Here is a 12,850-nt window from a genome sequence, read left to right on the forward strand (position 1 = left end):
TGCGTCTCCAATAGTTCAGTTAGTTCACAACGATAACTTTGTATTCTCGCCATTTTTTCTAAAGAAACAGAATCATATTTACGTAATTCATTAAAATGCCTATTTATAATATACTGAGCTTATATATTCATCAAATGATTTCTGTTCGAGAGCTCATATCTGAAAACATATTAAACTATAAGTTGGAATGATCAGCGTATATAATCAATTGTAAAATATTTACTTAGTTAGTAATTGACTCTTATCTATCCAAGACGGTTCACTAAAACCGAGACGCTTTACGAGATAACGCTTTCCAACTTTCTTTAATATTCAAGATAAACTTGCATTTCATCTAAAGTTAACTCTGATTTCTTTAATTCTTGTTCATAAAATTTGTCAGCATCCAAATCTTGTTTCAATAATTCTGTATGACCTTATTTCTCAACTATCGTACTATAAATACCACTGCATTGATCTGCATTCGTTCAGTTCGGTAGTGTCAACGGTGCAATAAACTTGGATACTTCTAAGGTGTTTAATGTACCTATGCTCCGTGGTAATAAAATCAAGTCTAGCAATGAGCGGTTTGGTTTGTGGCTTTTATCAGAAAACATGTGCAATGACAACCTTGTGACTGACATTGGAAATATTGATTACACTGCTGGGGAAGAACTGTTTGTGCAGGATGACTCAAATCTTGTGGCTATTACAGAACCTTTTTGTGACAATATGATGCTTGTGAAAATCTGTGCTTTGGATGATTGTGAGGCAATGGATAAGAGACGTTTTGTTCTAAAAAAGGATATATGTGCTGCATACAACTTATATTTAAGAGGGAAATTCTCTAATATGGTGTCAGCTAAACATGCAGTCAAAGCAAAGCTGGCTTACCTATTGAACAGTGGAAGTGATATGTCTCAAAAGATTCTACAAGTGCTTCCAATGACAATTACAACGAAGCGAAACAAAAATACCAGGAACCAGTAGGCATACCTTACAAAGTAGAGCTTGCAGATGTGCCAATTGCTTCATTGATAGAAGAACTACCGAGATTATTGGAGCAGCTGAGGAAAGAGCACTTCTATCTTCTGGACTTGGACATAACACAGGACTTTGGTGGAATATTCAACAAGAATGGAATGTGTGATTTTCTAACTACAAATCATCATTTTTGTTTCCAAGGAGAATATAAAGAAGACTATAATGTGATAGTAGATAACAATAAAACTGTTGGGATTGATTGCTTGACTTGGGTTAATAGTAATGTGAGGGTAAAAATTTATAATAAGTTTGTATGTCAAATCACAAGCCCTGGTGTAAATAAGCAGTTAGGTAACCATATTGTAGACTTTATTACCTGTCCAGATACAAGATTAGGGAAAACTTTCACCTCTCCTACAGGTAAAATGCATGGTATTACACGTTTGGAAGCTACAATCTGTAACTATAGTTTAACAAATAGAGCCAATAGCAAAACCTTTGACCCTATTCAAGATAGCTTGTCACTCTTGAATGATAGTAGAAACTATTTCCAAAATGCTCCAATTTATTCTGTGTCCTTGGCTAAAATGTGGAGAAAACTGACAGATAATTTGAAAAATAGTTGTTGTTTGATCTATAATGATCTTCTACAGTATGTTTACTGGGGTAATAGCAATACCAGCAAATTGAGTGGAGTACAAGTAAAGCTTCCCACTGACCCACAACATAGAAATAAAATAATATCCTATGTAATCTCTGCATTTAGCTTTAATCTACTACCTATTAATTATGTGGAAATTTTCGAGGATCCATCAAACAAAAATAATATCAGTTCTCACAAAAGTGTTATATTAAGAGTGGAGAGACTTATTTCTCCAAGTCAACCACAGTTTTCTCTACCATATCCAAAGTTGTTGACCTAGATGAGTTGGGTCTTGTAGCAACAGGTAACTTGATACCACAAGTCTTAAGAAAACGGGCAAACATAACTTGTAAGCTTCCTCCATACCCTGTTAAAGAGATACAACCCTTGTCTCCTATCTCAGTGCTATCAGCCAAGAAGCGTAAGCTAGAACTGGATGAAATTGATCTAAAACGGAGGAAAATTGAGTTTTTTGAAGCCACACAGTCATTTAGGGAACAGCATAAGCAGCTAGAAGAATTTGAGGAAGAAATAGAAAATTTGAGAGAGGAACTTGGACCATATTTCCATTCACATTGGCGAAATTTTGAGCCTAGTGGAGTTTATAATGTGACTGCATTTACTGTGAATAATACTGGGAAATTCCCATATGTAGGTGTACTAGGGAGAAAGATGGTTTGAAAAACGTTTACTTTGTAAAGGGCTGCCATAAAAATGTTTTTATTAATGCATACAAAGCTATCGAAACTCTCAAGAAAGAGGGTTATTTTGTAATCCCTTACACTGACAAAAAGAAATTATTTGTCTACCAAGGGAAGAGAAAATTTGTGTAATTACAGTCAATGGTATGTCAAGCTATAATGGACATACATTTCCTAGAATAGAATCAGTTAGTTTCTCCCAGATGTTTGGAAAAACTTGGAAGACACTCCCTTCACACAAAAAGAAGTGGAGCAGTATAATAACATCACAATGCTGGAAATTAAGGGAAAGTAAAAGTAGGACAGTGTAAAAGATTGGAAGAGTTACCACAAGGTATAGAGTTAGTCATTATTGCAATAAAAGAAGTGTACAATAGAAACAATACTCGGTATATCCTACAGTTTGAAAATGTGGAAGCATTGTATGTCTCAAACTATTGGTTAGAGGAAGAATTTGAAAAGCCGAACATAGATTTGAATTATAAAATAGAATCAAGCTAGATGTTTTTAAATATACACCCAGTAGGAATAAGGAAAGAGTTACTTTCTGTATTTGATTTGGCCATAGATATGCTTTGATGTATGTATAATAATTAAAAATAAAGAAAATTATTGTGACATTGACTGTTGACATTACCTCTCACCCCTTCTCCTGATTCCTCTCTCATTTTTTCTTTCCTGCTAAACAAGTGGAGGAGAGAGGAGGAGAACAAAGGACAATTTTTGTCCTCAGAGAAGAGGAAAATTGTGCTCGGAGGAGAACAATTGTCCTCCGAGGAGAGGTTTTGTCCTCGGAGGAGAGGAGGAGGAGAAAAATTTAAGTAAAAATGAACTTACATGTGTTGATTTGATGAAATGAAATAATCGGATATGCTTCTCTCAGCTCCTCGACTCGGTTCAGGTATCGTCTCAACTCAGGTAGCTCCTCACCTATGATTTTCTCGATGTAGGTAAGGTTCCTTCACGAGAGCACAATTGCTTATGAGACCGAGTTGTGAGGTGAGAAAATGCTGTGGAAAAACAATGAAATATTTAATAACTGTAACCAAATATATATATTATAAATCAATTTAGTGTTATTTCACAAAAATATGAGAATATAACAAATTTTACTTACAATCAAATGTTATCGTCGTGCTAAACCTCTGGGGAGTATCGGCAGTGTTCGCCAATTGTGATACACGCCTCCTTTGTGTTTCTATCTCACTCGTACAAGCCTGCGACAGAGAAACGACTTGCTATATAATCGCTTTTCTCAGTGGAAAATCATCATTCACGTTAGAGAGCTATTAGTACGCGCTAAAATTCTTGACACTTTCAAAACACCATGGACAAGTCACACCGTGCATCCTTCAACTCCAACTCCAACTCCTCGCAAATGTTCATCTTGCCAGACAGCCCACCTCCGGAGAGGGAGCTGAACTACTGGGAACAGCAGAAGCAGCAGAAGAAGCAGCAGAAAAGCCTCAGCTCAGCTGCCACCTCTGCTGCTACAGCTGTTGCCTCCACCTCTGGCGCCTCCTCAGATCCCTTGAAGAAACAAGGGATCTTTGTACGTGAGGAGGAGGATTCCTCCATCATCATCCCAGACAGCAGCCCTCTCCCGCAAGCTACTTGGGCACCACGCCGAGCAGCTCTAACATCTGTGCCTGCCGCCCCCAAGCAGTCAGTTAAGCGGGGGTTGTTTGTCGACGACGATGAGGAGCCCGGCGTCCTCACTCAATCAAAGGTTAGCATACAAAAATATTATTATTGTAATGTACACAAAAGATTTTATAATCTATGAATCTATAATCGATAAAATCTTTTGTGTACATTACTACAAGTCTCTATATGTTTACTCGAATAAATATGAAATTACTGTGAGCAAAGTCTCAAGACTGAGCGTTTAATCCGAACACAGATAAATTTTTCACACGATGGTTGTATTGTTTAAACATGTTTACTAAATATGTTGCATGAAACATTCCTACTGAAACAATTTGAATTGGAGAATTACATACTGATTACATATATATATATGAAAAATCAAATCATATGTTGTTTGAGTGTGAAACAAAATTTGCATGATTAATGAAAGGTGAAATATTTATGTTTTCTGCAATCATTTATGTTGATTGTAATGAAGTGAAAAATTTTTTTCCGATAATTGAGAGTTATGTCAGAGAATTTCCAAGTTATTACTCACATTTTTTGAGTAGTGAATATGTTGAGCGCAAGATCACTCTCTCATGTCAGAGAATTTGCGAGTTATTAGTCACAGTTTTGAGTAGTGAATCTGTTGAGCGCAAGATCTCTCTCTTGTATGATTTTATAACCTGAAACAAATAAGAGTCTAATGAAATATTTTTCAACAGAAACGTGCGGTGGAAGAGGATGAGGAGGACAGCTCCATAATGACGCTGTTACAGCAGGAGGAGGATGAAGGAGCACTTCCTCACTGTCATCAATAGGTACGCCCCGAAACCCTGGACTCCTCTAAGAGAGTTGATGGAGGGTACGCCTTACCCTATTGAGGACGTGAGGGAGGTCTGCAATCAACATGGACGTCGCGTGGTGCTCAAGATCCGGCTGTCAGGTCAGAGAACAACAGATGTTTACATACCTGAACGTTTCACGCTTATCTTGACCCCCAAAGACATCCAAAATTTTAAAAGTAAATGTAAATCATTGTTACTGTTTGTCAAACATATTAATCAGTACATGACCGACATCAACATTGTCAAAATGCATAAAATTTAAATCATGATAATTATATTACCATTTAACATTTTATGAATTTTATTATTACTTATTTTGTTAATAATCTTGTAACAAATTTTCGGACTTGACATTGCATCGCCTTTCGGCATATATTTTCGGACTTGACATTGCATCGCCTTTCGGCATATATTTTCGGACTTGACATTACATCGCCTTTCGGCAATATAACCTATATCTTGTAAATCACAATTTTCAAGTATTGTGTTATTTAGTTTTGGCACAAGCCATTACATATTTTGTTTTGCCTTTCGGCAATATAACCTATATCTTGTAAATCACAATTTTCAAGTATTGTGTTATTTAGTTTTGCACAAGCCATTACATATTTTGTTTCGCCTTTCGGCATTATAACCTATATCTTGTAAATCACAATTTTCAGTATTGTGTTATTCAGTTTTGGCTCAAGCCATTACATATATTTTCATTATAATCTATAATTTTCAAGTATTGTGTTATTTAGTTTTGGCACAAGCCATTACATATTTTGTTTCGCCTTTCGGCATTATACCTATATCTTGTAAATCACAATTTTCAAGTATTGTGTTATTTAGTTTTGGCACAAGCCATTACATATATTTTCATTATAATCTATAATTTTCAAGTATTGTGTTTCCTCCACTTCACTCAGCTGAGGTTGTATGAATCTATAATTTACAAGTTTTGTGTTAAGGTGACAATTGCATCGCCTATCAGCATATACATAACCTACTTTGTTAACCACATAATTTACTTGTTATATATCAATAAAAAATAGTATATTACTTTTAGGGTTTCAGTTAACATTTTATGAATTTACGATATATTACTTTTAAAATGAAAATCATTTATTAATGCAAATAATGCAATTTGATAATGCAAATCATTGTTACTGTTTGTGAAACATATTAATCAGTGCATGACTGACATAAACATTGTTAAAATGCATAAAATTTAAATCATGATAATATATTACCAGTTAACATTTTATGAATTTTATTATTACTTATAAGTTATTTTGTTAATAATCTTGTAACAAATTTTCGGACTTGACATTACATCGCCTTTCGGCATTATACCTATATCTTGTAAATCACAATTTTCAAGTATTGTGTTATTTAGTTTTGGCACAAGCCATTACATATATTTCATTATAATCTATAATTTTCAAGTATTGTGTTAAGGTGACAATTGCATCGCCTATCAGCATATACATAACCTACTTTGTCAACCGCATAATTTACTTGTTATATATCAATAAAAAATAGTATGTTATTCTATAAAAAGTTTTCACTCACCTATCACACTAGTATACGTGTAGAGAACTCAATCACTCACTCTCCAAGTTGCATTGAGTGATAAGAAAAATTAAAATGTGTTTTATAGAATGAAGTGTGTACGCACGCGCAAGCATGCGCATGAGCTGACAACATCGCCGATCGCTCACTGTGTCAAGTCGGCTCAACGCTCTGCCTTCCTTGTTGTGAAGTGAGGGCGTTGCCCTTACACATCTGGTGAATGCCATGCGTTCATTCATTCACGACCTTCACAAGGTCTTGTTGTGAATGTTGAGTGTTGCCTCCACACACATCTGGCTGGATTGGCATTCCATTCATTCTTATCTGTATGACTTTCAATATTATTGTGTTTGACTTTTCACATCAACTATTTGAAATGCATTTTGAAAATTCATTTCAAATAGATGATCTGAATAGGCGAATTCGATTTGAAAGTATTATTCCAAATTAATAGAAAATTCCATTTTTCTTTTAGATTAAGTTAGTGTAATGATTAATTAATTAACTTCAGTTAATGTTCGAGCATTGAGTTGAAAGGTAATGAAAATATTGAATGTTGAGAACACTTTGTGCATGTTGATATTCTTCGCGTGTCAGAGGTGTGTCCGTTAAATCATTATGAAAACATTCTATTGGAGGAAGTTCTTTCCAATGTACTTTCTTCCCCAACTTCTTTTCCATGTCTGTACTTTCTACCAAATTACGCAAAAATACTTCCAAGGATTCAGACATAAACTTGTAGGAATCTAAAAATTTAATTTTGCCTACCGAAAGTGTCAAAAATCTCTCTGACGTATTCGCGATGCAGGAAATTTCTTTTTTCATTTACCGTGCGATTTCAGAATAAAATGCGAATCAAAACCGGAGAAATTATGAAAATACAATGATATGTACTCCGGAGTACGTGCTGTTAAATTGAGAAGTTCAGTAATTTGTTGATAGAGTGCATCACTGCATGCAATATTATATATAAGGTGTGTACTGCGCCAAATGTAAGCCATTATCAGTTTTACCTTTGAACAGGAATCATGTCCTATTCTTTGTGCTCTGATATTTTGGACAAGCCACAAACTCGCTCTATTGGTATCCAGTGTGATCTTGATTCTGATATTTTGGACAAAGCTCAAACTCAGTCGTCGGTACTTTACGATATTGAATCAACAAGTTTCTATTATGAACCAAGGAGAAGCAGTACACCAATCCAGAAGTTGGGAGAGGAGGGGGAAGAGGAGGTGGAGGAGCAGAAACGTGAGGAGGAACAGATACGTGAAGAGGAACAGAAAGCTTTAACCTGGGTAGTATATTCAATTTTATAGGTAAATTTAGTTTATATAATTGGAATCTCGGTTTTTTCTAAACCTTATATTCAAATATGATTTTAAATTGCAAATTTAAAGGTGAATGTGTTTTCTAAGGGATTTATATTCAAAAAATTAATATTATAGGAAATACTATTAAATTTAGAATAGGAAAAGATTTAGCTGTATTGTTCTTAAAATTTTTCTTTTCAGGGAAAATTGCTTATAAATAAATAATTGATTTGAATATACATAAATATTGAGAATATTAGGTTAAATTATAATTCTGGGAGAATTATAGGGTTCTAATTAATTCATTTTGGAAGAATCCTAAGGAGGGGGACCCCGTAGAGATTACGAAACTTCCTCCTATTAAATTATTTTAGGCTTTAACCTGGGTAGTATTCAATTTTAAAGGTAAATTTAGTTTATATAATGGAATCTCAGTTTTTCTAAACCTTATATTCAATTGATTTTGAATTGCAAATTTAAAGGTGAATGTGTTTTCTAAGGGATTTATATTCAAAAATTAATATTATAGGAAATACTATAAATTTAGAATAGGAAAAGATTTAGCTGTATTGTTCTTAAAATTTTTCTTTTCAAAGGAAAAATTGTTTATACAGAAATAATTAATTTGAATATACATAAATATTGAGATTATCGAGGTTAAAATTATAATTCTGGGGAGAATTACAAGGGTTTTAATTAATTCAAATTTGATTACAACGAATTTGTGATATGAATACGCAAAATTTGATTACAACGAATTTGTTTAAATTTATGATCAAAAACGCATAATTTGATTACAAAAGAATTTGTGATATGAAGACGCAATTATTTGATTACAACGAATTTGTGATATGAAGACGCAAAATTTGATTACAACGAATTTGTGATATGAAGACGCAAAATTTGATTACAACGAATTTATGATCAGAAAACGCATAATTTGATTACAAAAGAATTTGTGATATGAAGACGCAATTATTTGATTACAACGAATTTGTGATATGAAGACGCAGAATTTGATTACAACGAATTTGTGATATGAAGACGCAAAATTTGATTACAACGAATTTATGATCAGAAAACACATAATTTGATTACAAAAGAATTTGTGATATGAAGACGCAATTATTTGATTACAACGAATTTGTGATATGAAGATGCAAAATTTGATTACAACGAATTTATGATCAGAAAACGCATAATTTGATTACAAAATAATTTGTGATATGAAGACGCAATTTGATTACAACGAATTTGTTATATGAAGACGCAATTTGATTACAACGAATTTGTGATATGAAGACGCAAAATTTGATTACAACGAATTTATGATCAGAAAACGCATAATTTGATTACAAAAGAATTTGTGATATGAAGACGCAATTATTTGATTACAACGATTTGTGATATGAAGACGCAAAATTTGATTACAACGAATTTGTGATATGATGACGCAAAATTGATTACAACGAATTTGTGATATGAAGACGCAAAATTTGATTACAACGAATTTATGATCAGAAAACGCATAATTTGATTACAAAAGAATTTGTGATATGAAGACACAATTATTTGATTACAACGAATTTGTGATATGAAGACGCAAAATTTGATTACAACGAATTGTGATATGAAGACGCAAAATTTGATTACAACGAATTTGTGATATGAAGACGCAAAATTTGATTACAACGAATTTGTGATATGAAGACGCAAAATTTGATTACACACAATTTGTGATATGAAGACGCAAAATTTGATACAACGAATTTATGATCAGAAAACGCATAATTTGATTACAAAAGAATTTGTGATATGAAGACGCAATTATTTGATTACAACGAATTTGTGATATGAAGACGCAAAATTTGATTACAACAAATTTGTGATATGAAGACGCAAAATTTGATTACAACGAATTTATGATCAGAAAACGCATAATTTGATTACAAAAGAATTTGTGATATGAAGACGCAATTATTTGATTACAACGAATTTGTGATATGAAGACGCAAAATTTGATTACAACGAATTTGTGATATGAAGACGCAAAATTTGATTACAACGAATTTGTGATCAGAAAACGCATAATTTGATTACAAAAGAATTTGTGATATGAAGACGCATTATTTGATTACAACGAATTTGTGATATGAAGACGCAAAATTTGATTACAACGAATTTATGATCAGAAAACGCATAATTTGATTACAAAAGAATTTGTGATATGAGACGCAAAATTTGATTACAACGAATTTGTGATATGAAGACGCAAAATTTGATACAACGAATTTGTGATATGAAGACGCAAAATTTGATTACAACGAATTTATGATCAGAAAACGCAAAATTTGATTACAACGAATTTGTGATATGAAGACGCAATTATTGATTACAACGAATTTGTGATATGAAGACGCAAAATTTGATTACAACGAATTTATGATCAGAAAACGCATAATTTGATTACAAAGAATTTGTGATATGAAGACGCAATTATTTGATTACAACGAATTTGTGATATGAAGACGCAAAATTTGATTACAATGAATTTATGATCAGAAAACGCATAATTTGATTACAAAAGAATTTGTGATATGAGGACGCAATTATTTGATTACAACGAATTTGTGATATGAAGACGCAAAATTTGATTACAACAAATTTGTGATATGAAGACGCAAAATTTGATTACAACGAATTTATGATCAGAAAACGCATAATCTGATTACAAAGAATTTGTGATATGAAGACGCAATTATTTGATTACAACGAATTTGTGATATGAAGACGCAAAATTTGATTACAACGGATTTGTGATATGAAGACGCAAAATTTATGATCAACGAATTTGTGATATGAAGACGCAGAATTTGATTTCAACGAATTTGTGATATGAAGACGCAAAATTTGATTACAACGAATTTATGATCAGAAAACGCATAATTTGATCACAAAAGAATTTGTGATATGAAGACGCAATTATTTGTTTACAACGAATTTGTGATATGAAGATGCAAAATTTGATTACAACGAATTTGTGATATGAAGACGCAAAATTTGATTACAACGAATTTGTGATATGAAGACGCAAAATTCGATTACAACGAATTTATGATCAGAAAACGCATAATTTGATTACAAAAGAATTTGTGATATGAGACGCAATTATTTGATTACAACGAATTTGTGATATGAAGACGCAAAATTTGATTACAACGAATTTGTGATATGAAGACGCAAAATTTGATTACAACGAATTTGTGATATGAAGACGCAAAATTTGATTACAACGAATTTATGATTAGAAAACGCATAATTTGATTACAAAAGAATTGTGATATGAAGACGCAATTATTTGTTTACAACGAATTTGTGATATGAAGATGCAAAATTTGATTACAACGAATTTGTGATATGAAGACGCAAATTTGATTACAACGAATTTGTGATATGAAGACGCAAATTTGATTACAACGAATTTATGATCAGAAAACGCATAATTTGATTACAAAAGAATTTGTGATATGAAGACGCAATTATTTGATTACAACGAATTTGTGATATGAAGACGCGAAATTTGATTACAATGAATTTGTGATATGAAGACGCAAAATTTGATTACAATGAATTTATGATCAGAAAACACATAATTTGATTACAAAAGAATTTGTGATATGAAGACGCAATTATTTGATTACAACGAATTTGTGATATGAAGACGCAAAATTTGATTACAACGAATTTGTGATATGAAGACGCAAAATTTGATTACAACGAATTTATGATCAGAGAATGCATAATTTGATTACAAAAGAATTTGTGATATGAAGCAATTATTTGATTACAACGAATTTGTGATATGAAGACGCAAAATTTGATTACAACGAATTTGTGATATGAAGACGCAAAATTTGATTACAACGAATTTATGATCAGAAAACGCATAATTTGATTACAAAAGAATTTGTGATATGAAGACGCAATTATTTGCGTAAATTGTTGCGATTCATCTAAAAATTTTGATTCCAGTGGGACCGCAATAATATAGTAGCTGACGTAAATAGGCCCGGGTATCAATATCTATACCTACAGTAAATATATGGTGAGCTCAACAATAAAACCTAAATTCCAATTGCAATTATTGCATAAATTATTCCAATAGATCCGAAAGTTTCCCTTTTTCCTCTTTCTTGTATAATAATATGAGAAATTAATCCAATCCTGGAAGAATAAGGATGTAAACTTCTGGTGACCAAAGAATCAGAATAAATGCTGGTAGAGGATTGGGTCTCCACCCCCGGTGGGGTCAAAAAATGATGTATTTAGATTTCGGTCAGTTAATAATATAGTAATTGCTCCAGCTAGAACAGGAAGGGATAAAAGGAGTAAAATAGCTGTAATTAATACAGATCAACAGAATAGAGGTAATTTTTCTATTGAAATATTTTTTGATCGCATATTTATAATTGTTGAAATAAAATTAATTGCACCTATAATTGATCTAACCCCTGCGATGTGAAGAGAAAAAATGGTTAGATCTACAGATGGGCCGGAATGGGATGTTACTCTAGAAAGGGGGGGATAAACGGTTCAACCTGTTCCAGAACCAGTTCCAGTGAGTGATCTTGATATTAATAAGATTAAAGATGGGGGTAAAAGTCAAAATCTTATATTATTATTCGTGGGAAGGCTATATCTGGTGCACCAATTATTAAGGGTACTAATCAATTACCAAAACCTCCATTAGAATGGTATTACTTAAAGAAAATTATAATAAAGCATGTGATGTAATTAAAACATTATAGATTTGATCGTTTTTAATTAGAGATCCTGGTTGAGTTAATTCTGATCGGATAATTATACTACTTATGGTTCCTATAAATCCTGACCAAATACCTAGGATAAAGTAAAGGTTCCAATGTCTTTATGATTAGTAGATATTAGCCATTTTTTCATTAACTAAAATCTAAATAGTGTGTCTGATTAGGTAATAAATTGTAAATTTATTTAAGGGTTAATTTCCTCCTATTAAACTTAATCTAAGGCTTAAACCTAAGGAATATTTTCAACTTTGAAGGTTAATAGTTTAGATAACTTAAATCCTAGTTTTTCTAAACCTTATATTCAAATATGATTTTGAATTGCAAATTTAAAGGTGAATGTGTTTTCTAAGGGATTTATATTCAAAAATTA

The 12,850-nt window shown here is 32.3% G+C and overlaps 1 long non-coding RNA gene across 1 annotated transcript; it reads right to left on the reverse strand.

Moving 5' to 3' along the window:
• Positions 1–5,264: 5,264 nt before the first annotated feature.
• LOC120351284 lies at positions 5,265–5,783 on the reverse strand. The gene is made up of 2 exons (XR_005571287.1): positions 5,579–5,783; positions 5,265–5,331 (listed from the first exon to the last, which is right to left on the reverse strand). It is a non-coding gene; the product is annotated as an uncharacterized LOC120351284 (long non-coding RNA).
• Between the last annotated feature and the right edge of the window lie 7,067 nt (positions 5,784–12,850).

The sequence above is a fragment of the Nilaparvata lugens genome, chromosome 5 (genome assembly GCF_014356525.2).
Source record: "Nilaparvata lugens isolate BPH chromosome 5, ASM1435652v1, whole genome shotgun sequence".
In the NCBI taxonomy this organism is placed as follows: Eukaryota; Metazoa; Arthropoda; class Insecta; order Hemiptera; family Delphacidae; genus Nilaparvata; species Nilaparvata lugens.